Source organism: Trichechus manatus, unplaced genomic scaffold (assembly GCF_000243295.1).
Source record: "Trichechus manatus latirostris isolate Lorelei unplaced genomic scaffold, TriManLat1.0 scaffold00034, whole genome shotgun sequence".
In the NCBI taxonomy this organism is placed as follows: Eukaryota; Metazoa; Chordata; class Mammalia; order Sirenia; family Trichechidae; genus Trichechus; species Trichechus manatus.
The window spans coordinates 14,760,545-14,772,525 of NW_004443970.1; the positions used below are offsets into that span (position 1 = coordinate 14,760,545).

The following is an 11,981-nucleotide window of genomic DNA, read 5'->3' on the forward strand; positions in this document are numbered from 1 at the left end:
GATGTGTTTTCCTTTTTCGCAGACTGACAGCATGGTGTTAGTGACACAGCTTCAACCTGGGCTTTAAGGAGTCTGGAAATTTTTTGTGTGATCTGAAAGTTGGAGTGGCAGCATATGATTCATCTAAAATAATTCTTGGGATTCTTATTGCCTAACTTGTTAGCAGAGCATCTAGACACTTGTTACTGTTGTTGTTGAGTACCATCGAGTCAATTTTCGACTCGTAGCAACCCCATGAGTAGAGCTGCTGTAATCTTTACTGGAGCAGATCGCCAGGGCTTTCTCCTGCAGAGCTGAAGCGCTTAACCGTTGTGCCACCAAGGCTCTTTGCTACAAACTTAAAACCCTGTAAGTTTCTTTACTCACATATATATGGTATAATTTAGATACTGTCTAATATCAGAAATAGCACTAGATTAGAAAAACTGCTACAAAATAGAAACATTTTTTTAGAGAGTTTTCTTTTTCGCTCTTTCTCTCCCCATCTTCTCTTTCGCTCCAAGTTTGTGACATAATTTGTTACTGTAAGGTGCCATAGAGTCGGTTCCGACTTACAGTGACCCTGTGTACAACAGAACGAAACACCTGCGCCATCCTTATGGTCCTCACAATTGTTGCTGTGTTTGTTCCCATTGTTGCAGTCATTATGTCATTCCAGCATCACAGCAACATGCAAACCACCACAGTCAGACAAACCGACAGATGAGCAGTGGTGTGATACACTTAGGAGTAGAAAATAAACGCTATCTGAGAGGAAACATTCAATTTATTTTTTAAAGGTGTTATATGTAACTTAGGGAGTCACTGGGTGGCACAAATGGTTAAGCACTAAACTGCTAACTGAAAGGTTGGCAGTTCAAACTCACCCAGAATCACTTTGAAATTAAGGCCGGGGAGCGATCTGCTTTTGAAAGAGCACAGCCTTGAAAACCCTGTGGAGCAGTTCTAATCTACACCCTTGGGGTTGTCTTGACTCAGAATTGACTCATTGGCAATTGACTCAACTAACAACAGCATATATAACTTATAGGAGTCCCTGGGTGACACAAACAGTTAAACACATGAATACTAACCGAAAGATTGGCAGTTCAAACCCACCCAGTAGCCTCACCCAAGAAAGGCCTGGTGATCTGCTTCTGAAAGGTCACAGCCTTGACAACCCTATGGAGCAGTTCTACTCTGCACAAACGGGGTCACCATGACTCGAAATCAACTCAACGGCAACTAACAACAATGTACTTTACATACGTACTGTACATAACACTATGTTTACAGGCACTCTTTCATACACAATTTTTTTTTCAAGCATCAAATACCTGTTAGAATCAGATTGAGAAGGTGGTCTTTGCCAGTAAGGAAACAAAATATTAGGAAGCCAAGCGAAGCATCCTGGGTATTCTCTTCAACTACTATGCTTTATTTGTGCCATGCCATTTCATAGGAGACAATGGACTCAACTAACGATTTGAAAATGTGAGTGCCCTAAGATTTCACCAATCTCCCCAACACAAATGGAAGAAATGTGGAAAGAACCTCAAACACTTCAACACACCCAGTGAAAAGTCCCAGAATAGAATTGTAATTTATTTCAATGACACTGACCAAAGGTAATATAATAATAAGATTTAATTTTAATTCATTCAACAAATATTCATTATATGTCAGTTCCTGTTCCTTCCACTGGGGGATATAATAGTAAATAAAACAGATTTTTTAAAAAGCCCTAGCCTACTAGAGCTTCATTCTGTGTCCTGTCCTGTGGACAGGACAAAATAACATTAAATAGTAATAATCACATGTACAAAAAAATTAAAATTATGGTTGAGGTGCTTTGCTGTTTTAAAAATTCTCTTTGGTTGTATGCACGCACATGCCATCTCACAAACAAATTTTTACACGTCCTTAGCAACCTAGATGGCCATAATCTGGAATAATGTCAAAGCCCTAATCCTGTATGATATTGAAGCTGCAGATGTTTTTATTGCTACTATTTGTCAGTGAATGCTGGTTATTAGAACCATTGCTTTTCTCCTTGCAAGCTGGCATCAAAATTGCCAATTTACCAAATATTTACAGAAAACATCAGCATTTGTACACAGTAGAAAGCTGGAATGTAACTTTTTCAAATGGAGCTCTGTATTCACCTAGGGAAGAACAAAATTGTCAGCTCTATATTTACTTAAGGAAGAACAAAATTGTCAGGTCCTGTTAGCACTCTTCCTGTCCCAATAGCTGGCAAGGCCCTATCCCACGTAAATGCTCATAGAATATGAAATGCAATTTTCAACCAATTATGAGGAAAAAGGGTGCTTCTTGAAGGAAAATAATGATAATAGAAAATGCAAAAAAAAAGAGCAGAATGATCTAAATTGTATATATATATATAAATAAAAACTGAGATTAAAAACCTGACTGATATCATTAGTACTCACCCTAGACTTGGCCTATTATTTATTTATCCACCAGTTTCCCCATTAAGCACCCATCTCAAGAAAACCCCAGCATGGAGAAGTAGATGACTTGGAAAAGAGGACACATTAATTATACTGCTATATTAGTAATACTTTTATTCACTTTCTACCCATGATCTGGGATTGGGGCCCTATGCAATCATTCACAGGCCTGAAAATTTGGAATGAGAATATGAGGCAAGAGGCAGGTGGGTAGAGCCAAGTACCAGAATGCCAGAGGATCCAGGCCACCAGCAGGAAAGCCTGGGCCCAATGTCTGCATGCTAGTCCACAGAACAGTGTGGGTGAGGCTTGCCTTGACTGGGATGCTTCTAGATTTGAGGAGCTGCACAGTAGTTAAGAGAATTTTCCCCACCAGAATTCCCCAAAGCTAGGGACCTGAAAGTTAATTGAATAAAGGGCTATATTCTTTTTTAAAAAAGGAATTAAGAAAGATCTCCTCACTCTTCCTGGAAGGAATGTGAGATTTATCAATATTATGCAAATAACAAAAGAGAAAAATATTTCCAGCAGAAAAACCCAAACTCTTGCTGAGATGAGGGATACTAAGATTCCCAGAATCTTAGAGTTGAAAGGCAAAGTAAGAAGACACCTAGCTCCACCTCACATCTATTTCAGAGTCTTTTCCTCATCACCAGGGAACAGCACTGGTTCACTGGGAAGCTACCCATTTGGTTGTTGCCAGCTGTTATAGTTTGAATTGTATCCCTCAAAAATGAGTATCAGCTTGGCTAGATCATGATTCCCAGTACTGTGTGGTTGTCCACCATTTTGTGATCTGACGTGATTATCTTATGTGTTGTAAACTCTAACCTCTATGACATTAATGAGGCAGGATTAGAGGCGGTTATATTAATGAGGCAGGACTCAATCTATAGGATTAGGTTGTATCTTGAATAATCTTTTTTGAGATATCAAAGAAAGAATCAAGCAGAGAGGAGAGGGACCTCATTATCACCAAACAAGAAGAGCCAGGAGTGGAGTGTGTCCTTTAGACCCAGGGTCCCTGTGCTGAGAAGCTCCTAGACCAGGAGGAGATTGATGACAAGGACCTTCCCCCAGAACTGACAGAGAGAGAAAGCCTTCCCCTAGAGCTGGTGCCCTTAATTCGGACTCCTAGCCTTCTCCCAAACTGTGAGAGATTACATTTCTGTTTGTTAAAGCCGTCTACTCGTGGTATTTCTGTTACAGCAACACTAGAGAACTAAGACACCAGCTTTAAGGAACGTTCTTTATCACAATGAGCAGAAAGAAATCAGCCTTCCTTCTAACTTCCAACCATATTGCTCCTAGTCCTACCCTTGAGAGTAGTGTGCAATGAGTCTGTGCTTCTTCCCCAGGATAGCCTTCCTCCTCCTCCTGTTCCTCCTCCCCCTACTTTTCTTCCAGTTCCTCCTCCTGAGTTGGGAGGGTAACTGGTTTATTTTATCATGTCTACAAAAGTCGCTCAAGTTCACTGCAGTAAATTTAGAATGTACACACAACAAAGATAAGACATATCACACACACACACACACACACAAACACACACACCACAACTCATCAGTAATTCTACTTTACCTTGAAGTAAGTACAGATAACTAGTAGTATCTTTTTTTCTATCCATGTTCATACAATAATGGTTTGCTCAAAATCAGAAAACTTTTAAATTAAAATCCGGGATGAGAAAGTTGACTCCAATTCAACACTCTCCAGTACTGAAATTTTACCATTCTGCATCTGTCAGGGTTCAGGTTGGAAAAACGTGGCACACTTAAACGTGGCAATGGAGGATAATTTAATGAAGGGATCATCTTCAAAGGTGTGGGCAGGGTTTCTAGAGCCAACAAAGATGATGAAGCCATCAGTGCTAGCAAGAGTGAAGCGTTATCATTTCTAGACTGCTGGTGACCAGAAGGTAGAGAGAGTCATAGCTCTAGCTTCTCAACAGGACCTCTGGTCCTTGGAAGAGAAATGCAGCCACTGTCAACCCAGCAGAGAGGGAGCCCAAAGAAAAAGATCGCAAGCCCTCTCTTCTCCTCTCTGATCTCCTGTTGTGTTTGGTCAATGGGAAACCAGAAGGCAAGGGGTCTAGAAGATATTGTTCACAGAGGACAGATTCCTGGGTCCCAGCACAGCCTGAAAAAGGGCAAAGGTGGCTCAGGAGGCCAAAAGAAGATTATGTTGCCCAGATTCCATACATCTTGGAGGCCAGGAGCTGGGATCTATAGGCCCAATGGCAATTCTCAGTCAGGTCTCCTCTTCTTATAAAGTTTGTTCCCAATCCAATTACATGTCATCTTAGAGATTGCCAGCCTTTTCATAGATATATATTGATGGTAAGTAGATAATTATTGGCTTAAGGAAAATAGCTACTTCATGGAAGGCTTAGTCTCAAGAAACCCCTAGCTACTCTACTACATGTGAACACAATGACTGTTTCTTTAAAGAACAAATCCTGCCAAGTCTGCGGCTATATCTCTTTACTGGGAAACTCTGAGTAATTCACTTTCTCTCTCTATGCCCAGTTCTTTTTTCTGAAGTAATGCGTAATTATTTTCCCTATTTATTCAAAGGACATTATGGTGACAAAAAGGCCATTTACTAGATCATGCACAGAAGCTAATGCAAAAGATAAAATATTAGACATTTGATGATAATGTGTTTATATGTAAGCACTTTTTTTATTTAAATTTATCTGATGATAACATCTACCCAGTAATATCTCAGCACCTTCATTCAATCAAAATAATTGATTCACTAAATTAGAGCTTCATTCTAGGGGCTTCTAGTGTTGATGTGAGCAGACACAGCAGAGCAAATGCAACAAGGTCATTGTGAGACTCGATTACTCATGGCCGATAAACCATCAGCATGTGGATTTGCATAATTGCAAAACATAATTTCCTCAGCATACTTCAGATTTTTGGTGTCGAATCTCATGTAACATTTCAGGATGTTTTGTTTTTCTGGAAGTATATTGAGCATGGAAAGTTTTAGATGTCTGTCTTGGCAGAGAAACCATCGGCACTTAGCTGTTGGAAGATTTGTTTTAAAAAAAGATGACTTGAACTGCCACCAGGCTGCCAATTAAAAATACAACAGTAACCTCCAGGAAATTAGAAAAAAAAAAAAGTTTAACCTTCTGACAATTAATTAATCTCATGCTAACACTTGGGTGGGTTTAGCTAAAAGCATTGACCTGGGCAGGAAGTCAGGAAAATCTCTGGAGGCACGGAGACATGACCCAGGAAGACTTGTAAACTTAAGTCTCAATTGTTTCTCAGTAGAAAACAAGGGTCTCTCAATTTTATCATATGTATCAACCCTAAGAATGTCATGTTCAAGCCCTCAGACATTATTTTTTTATTTATTTAACAAACATCTAGCACATACTATCTGCCAAGTATGGTTCTAAGTGCTTTGCACAGTTTAACTCATTATATCCTAAAAATAAGCCTATGAAGTGGGCACTCTTTTTTAATTCCGTTTTACAGAATAGAACTGAGGCATGAAAGGCTAACTAATATGCTTGACTTACACCATTAATAAGAGGTGTAGGGGCAAGGAGATGGTGGAACCCAGCAGTTAGCTCATGGGTCTATTTACTTTACTAGCTGTCTAGTTATAGTCAATGTTTTTGTCATTTTTGCAAGGTTTTTTCACTTACCTGCACAACATGGAACACCCCTGTGCAGCCCATATTGTCCGGAGAGATTTTGTTGGCTTCTTGAATGAGTAAAGATGCGAAGCGTAGACTGTGCCTCAAGTCTCCTGGATTCCAGAGCTAGCATTGCAGGATCCCATGAGATCACATTGCTTATTTCTAGCAATAACAAATCATGGATGTTTCAAAGCTAACATACCATTGCCTCCTTTTATGGCACTCTTCTACCCATGAAAGTGGGGAAATTTAGCCACACCATTTGGCATAAATGGTTTTCACTTGACTACTAAACTAACGTTTGATGGTTTGAAACCAACCACTGGCACCACAGGAGAAAGGCCTGGTGATCTGCCTCGGTAAAGATTACAGCCAAGAAAACCCCATGGAGAAGTTCTACTCTGTAGCACATGGGGTTGCCATGAGTCAGAATCAACTCAGTGGCAACAGTTCTGGTTTTGTTTTTTTAATACCAATTGGCACTATCATTTACTTACTGGCTATAAGTTTTGCGACTCAGAAATATTTGTGCCTTCCCTTTCTATGGCCTTTTACTGGTTTTAAAATTCTTTTTCCTTGTTACCCCATTTCATCTTATAAAACTCCTGTGAGTATGACTCTCACTAGGGTTGCGGTCTTCATTTTCCAAGTGACAAATGGAGATTAAGTGGCTTGTCCACACTCACGTAGGTATTTAGTGACAAGATGGTAAGATGGGCATTGTTTTTCCTGGTCAACATTTCTACTACTCTGTGTATCTACTAGCAATCTTCATTACAAGCTGACTAAGTCTTGGTACCAGAGGCCATAGGCTGGAGTCCCAGGACAGCTGTTTCCTGTTGACAGGTTTAGTGGATTTCACTTCAACACAGCAGGCATTAAAGGAACACTAACAATTTGAAAATTAATAGTGCCAGGCACAGGGGAACACGTAGATCACTACAAAGCTTACCTGGTAGTGAAGGAAGGAGACACATATACACATCGTTCAGACACAACGAATACAAGTGAAATGCTATAACAGGCAACGCTGAAGAAGTATTAGAATGGAAGAGTTGACAGTGATAAATTCAGGACTAACCCATTTTGTTCAAATTCTGGTTCTGTTTTCAACTAGCTATAGAAATGTTTGGCAAATTGCTAACTCTTCTGACTTTCAATTTCCTCATCCGTAAGGTGGAAATAATAATAGTAAATATTCTATCTGTTTTCTCATGGATTAAATGAGCATGTAGACATTTAACAATGACAGGCTAGTAAGTGGTCCGTAAATATTGCCTGGTGTTGCTGTTGTTTTACTTCTACTAAGATGGTCACAACAGCTGTAGAGATGAGATTAAATTTCACCTAGGTGCTTTTCACAAAAAGGTAATATTTTAGCAGAGCTCGTTGGAGGAGAATCACCATTTCTTCCAGACGAGATAAGGCAGGAGGAGTAGTCTAGGTAATGGAAAAGATGAAGCTTTAAATGATCAGGAGGGGCGAGAAGCAGGGAGAAGAAGCAGCGAGAAAGGTGAACTGGGACAAGAGTTTGAAGGACCTTGCAGCTAACACAAGGCTGGACTTCACTCTGCAGGGGGGAATGAGGGATCATCCAAGTCTTTTAAATTGGGAAATAATTGTCTTGGTAGGCATTCTGAGATGGCTAGGTCCAGCCAATGATAGAGGGGGCTGGAACACAAAAGTTCAACTTTAGTAGGGTTGATAGTGAACCTGAAGTCAGGGAAGAGCCCAGCAAAGGGTCAAGAGCAACATTTGAAGACAAGGCATAGACAGGATATCAAAAGTATGAGCAAAATATAGTAGGCTATTGAGCAAACCAATACAGGAAGAATCTGACACAAAAATAAGACAGAAGGCAGGTACATTATTGAAGGAAAGGAAGAAAGAAGACAGGAAAACCAGTTGGGAAACTGCTTAAAAAGTCTATGCAAGATACAACAGCAGCGACTAACTTTTATTGAGCACAAAATAATTCTAAACCTTAAAAAAAAATTAATATTTACAGCAAGCCTATGAGGAAAGTATAATTATAATCCTCACTTGCACGAGAAAACTAAACAAAGAGATTAAGTCACTAACCCAAATCTCACAATTACTCATCGTCAAAGCAGAAATTTGACCTGAAACAATGTAATACTACAGCTTAGGATCTTTACCACTACACTGCCCTGCCTACAACAGATGACACCACACACCACCAGTGCAAATGAGTATATTCCAACTTATGGTGACCCCATGTGTATCAGGGTATATTAGGGATTGAATTGTGTCCCCAAAAAATGTGTGTTAACTTTGCTAGGCCATGATTTCCAGTATTGTGTGGTTGTCCATTTTGTGATCTGATCTGATTATCCTATGTGCTGTACATCCTAACCTTTATAATGTTAATGAGGTGGGATTAGAGGCAGTTATGTTAATAAGGCAGGACTCAATCTACAAGATTAAGTTATCTTTTGAGAAATTTCTTTTGAGATATAAAAGAGAGAATCTAGCAGAGAGGAGAGGGACCTCATTACCACCAAGCAAGAAGAGCCAGGAGTGGAACACGTCCTTTGGACCAGGGGTCCCTGCACTGAGAAGCTCCTTGACCAGGGGAATATTGATGACATGGACCTTCCCCCAGAGCCAACAGAGAGAGAAAGCCTTCCCCGGGAGCTGGCGCCCTGAGTTCAGACTTCTAGCCTCCTAAACTGTGAGAGAGTAAATTTCTGTTTGTTAAAGCCATCCACTTGCAGTATTTCTATTATAGCAGCACTAGATACCTAAAACAAGGTAGAACTGGTCTCCATAGGGTTTCCAATGGCTGATTTTTAGAAACAAATCACCAGGCCTTTCTTCTGATGTGCCTCTGGGTGGACTCAAACTGCCAAATTTTTGGTTAACAGCCAAATGTGTTAACCAATTACACCACCCAGGGACTCCACAAGAGATGACAAATGCTTTAATGTAAGGCAGTGATGGTGGAAGGGAGAGGATAGATTTGAAAGACATAATGAAGGTATAATTCAAAAAATTGGGAAACAATGATATCAAGGGACAGACAGGAAAGTGACAAAGTGATTCCACCTAAATGATAATGGCAACATTAATCAAGATAAAGAGCAGAGGAGGCATTGGAAATGAGTTAAAGAAAGAGAATAATTTTATTTTAGACATGTTGGCTTGAAGTGTCTGAAGAACATAAGTCATTCTTGCAAAAAGCTTTATTGTTGATTACAGTATCTTTTATCCTCCTCCCCGACCCCACCCTTGGGTTACCTATACGATGAAATCTTTTGCTTGAACTTTCTGTTATTTTCCTCACTGTTAATATGGGGAAGAAGAGGTGGAGCAATGACTGCGTATTCAAGTAATCAAAGTTTAGAGAAACAAAGTCTTCCTTTTTTTTCTTTTGTTAATACTTTCATGATTGCTCACTCATATAGTTTACAATAGGCGTTATAAAAACCTATATTCCATTTACCTTGACCTAACATTTAGTTTAAACTTGAGTTCAGTCACTGCCGGTTTGGGCTGGTTTCCTTTAGACACTGAAATGGGAGTCTAACGCTTCAAGCAGATTTCAATTTTCCACTCCACAAGGTCTATAAAATGGAGAGCATTACTGTTTTATCTGCTTAGAGTTCAGGGTTAAAGTTTAGTCTTACTTTCAAATTCTTCTTGCTGGGGGGTATGGAAGAGCAAGTATGCTGAGTAGCAGTTCTTTACAGAAACATTGGCCCATCTTTGCTTGCAAGGCTGTAGAAAAAGAAAAAAGGACAATAACAAAAACACAAGTTCTAGACATGAACTGACAGAGAAAACCTTATTCACCTTTCAGGAAAACATTTTCATTTGAGACTTAGGGTAGAAAAACAATTCCGAAGTACATTGGAGTGTTCTCTGAATCTGTTTGGACTTAGAATATTCTCTAGTGAGTGTTCACGGAGGTAATAAAAATCACATTTATTGTATCTCAGTCATATTGCAAAATCAGTCAATACTTCTGGTGAGTAGATGATAGGAAGGTCAGTGGTAAAATTATTATTTTTTTCTTTATTTTTTTCAATGCATAGAAATTTATTGTCATGCTTTAATTGAAACTTTACCATTCAAGTTAGTCTCTCATACAAAAATTTATACATACATTGTTTTGTGACCCTAGTTGCTCTCCCTATACTATGACAGCACACTCCTCCTTTCCACCCCGGATTTCCTGTGTCCATTCAAGCCACCCCTGACACTCTCTGCCCTCTCATCACTCCTCTGGACAGAAGCTGCCAATTTAGTCTCATGTATCTGCTTGAGCTAAGAAGCACACTCTTCACGAGTATCATTTTATGTCCCATAGTACAGTCTAATCTTTGTCTGAAGAGTTGGCCTCGGGAATGGTTTTAGTTTTGGGCTAACAGAGTGTACAGGGGCCATGTCTTCTGGGGTCCCTCCAGTCTCATTCAAATCATTAAGTCTGGTCTTTTTACTAGAATTTGAGTTCTGCATCCCACTTTTTTCCTGCTCTGTCAGAGACTCTCTGATGTGTTCCCTGTCAGGGCGATCATTGTGGTAGCCAGACACCGTCTAGTTGTTCTTGTCTCAGGCTGGTGCAGTCTCTGGTTTATGTGGCCCTTTCTGTCTCTTGGGCTAATACTTTCCTTGTGTCTATGGTGGTCTTCATTTTCTTTTACTCCAAGAGGGTTGGGACCAATTGATGCATCTTAGACGGCCACTCACTAGATTTTAAGACCCCAGGTGCCACTCAGCAAAGTGGGATGCAGAATATTTTCTTAAAAATCTTTGTTATGCCAGTTGAGCTAGATGTCCCCTGGAAGCATGGTCCCCAGATCCCCGCCCTTGCTACTCTATCCCATGAAGTGTTTGACTATATTCAGGAAACTTCTTAGCTTTGGTTTAGTCCCAATGTGCTGACTCCCCCTGTATTGTGTGTTGTCCTTCCCTTCACCTAAGATAATTCTTGTCTACTTTCTAGTTAGTGAATACCCCCCCGCACCTCCTCACCCTCATAACCACCCAGAATGTTTTCTTCTGTGTTTAAACCTTTTCTTGAGTTCTTATGATTGTGGTCTTATACAATATTTGTCCTTCTGTGACTGACTAAATGCACTCAGCATAATACCTTCCAGATTCCTCCATGTTATGTTTTACAGATTCATCATTGTTCTTTATCATTGCATAGTATTCCATTGTGTAAATATGGCATAATTTATTTATCCATTCATCCATTGATGGGCATCTAGGTTGTTTCCTTCTTTTTGCTATCATGAACTCATGAACAGTGCTGCAACGAACATGGGTGTGCATCTATCTATTCGTGTGATGGCTCTTAATTCTCTAGGATATATTTCAAGGAGTGGGATTGGTGGATCATCAGGTACTTCTATATCTAGCTTTTTAAGGAGGTGCCAAATCAATTTCCAAAGTAGTTGTACCATTTTACATTCCCACTGACAGTGTATAAATGTTCCCGTCACTCCACAACCTCTCCAACATTTATTATTTTGTGTTTTTTGGATTAATGCTAGCCTTGTTGGGGTGAGATGGTATCTCGCTGTAGTTTTGATTTGCATTTCTCTAAGGGCAAATGATTGTAAGCATTTCCTCACGTGTCTGTTAGCCACCTAATGTCTTTTTTGGCAAAGTACCTTTTCATATCTTTTGCCCATTTTTTTATTGGGTTGTTTGTCTTTTTTTTTTAATTTTTTTTATTTTATTGCACTTCAGGTGAAGGCTTACAGAACAAATAGTTTCTCATGAAACAGTAGTACACATGTTGCTTTATGACATTGGTTAACAACCACACAATATATTAACCCTCTAACTTCTCAAACTTTTTTTTTGGTGAAAATACACATAGCCAAAGATACACC

The 11,981-nt window shown here is 39.6% G+C and overlaps 1 protein-coding gene across 4 annotated transcripts in view; it reads left to right on the forward strand.

Moving 5' to 3' along the window:
- Positions 1 to 11,981, forward strand: part of KCNIP4 (potassium voltage-gated channel interacting protein 4) — a 1,128,609-nt gene that overhangs the window by 935,863 nt on the left and 180,765 nt on the right. The window lies entirely within an intron of this gene.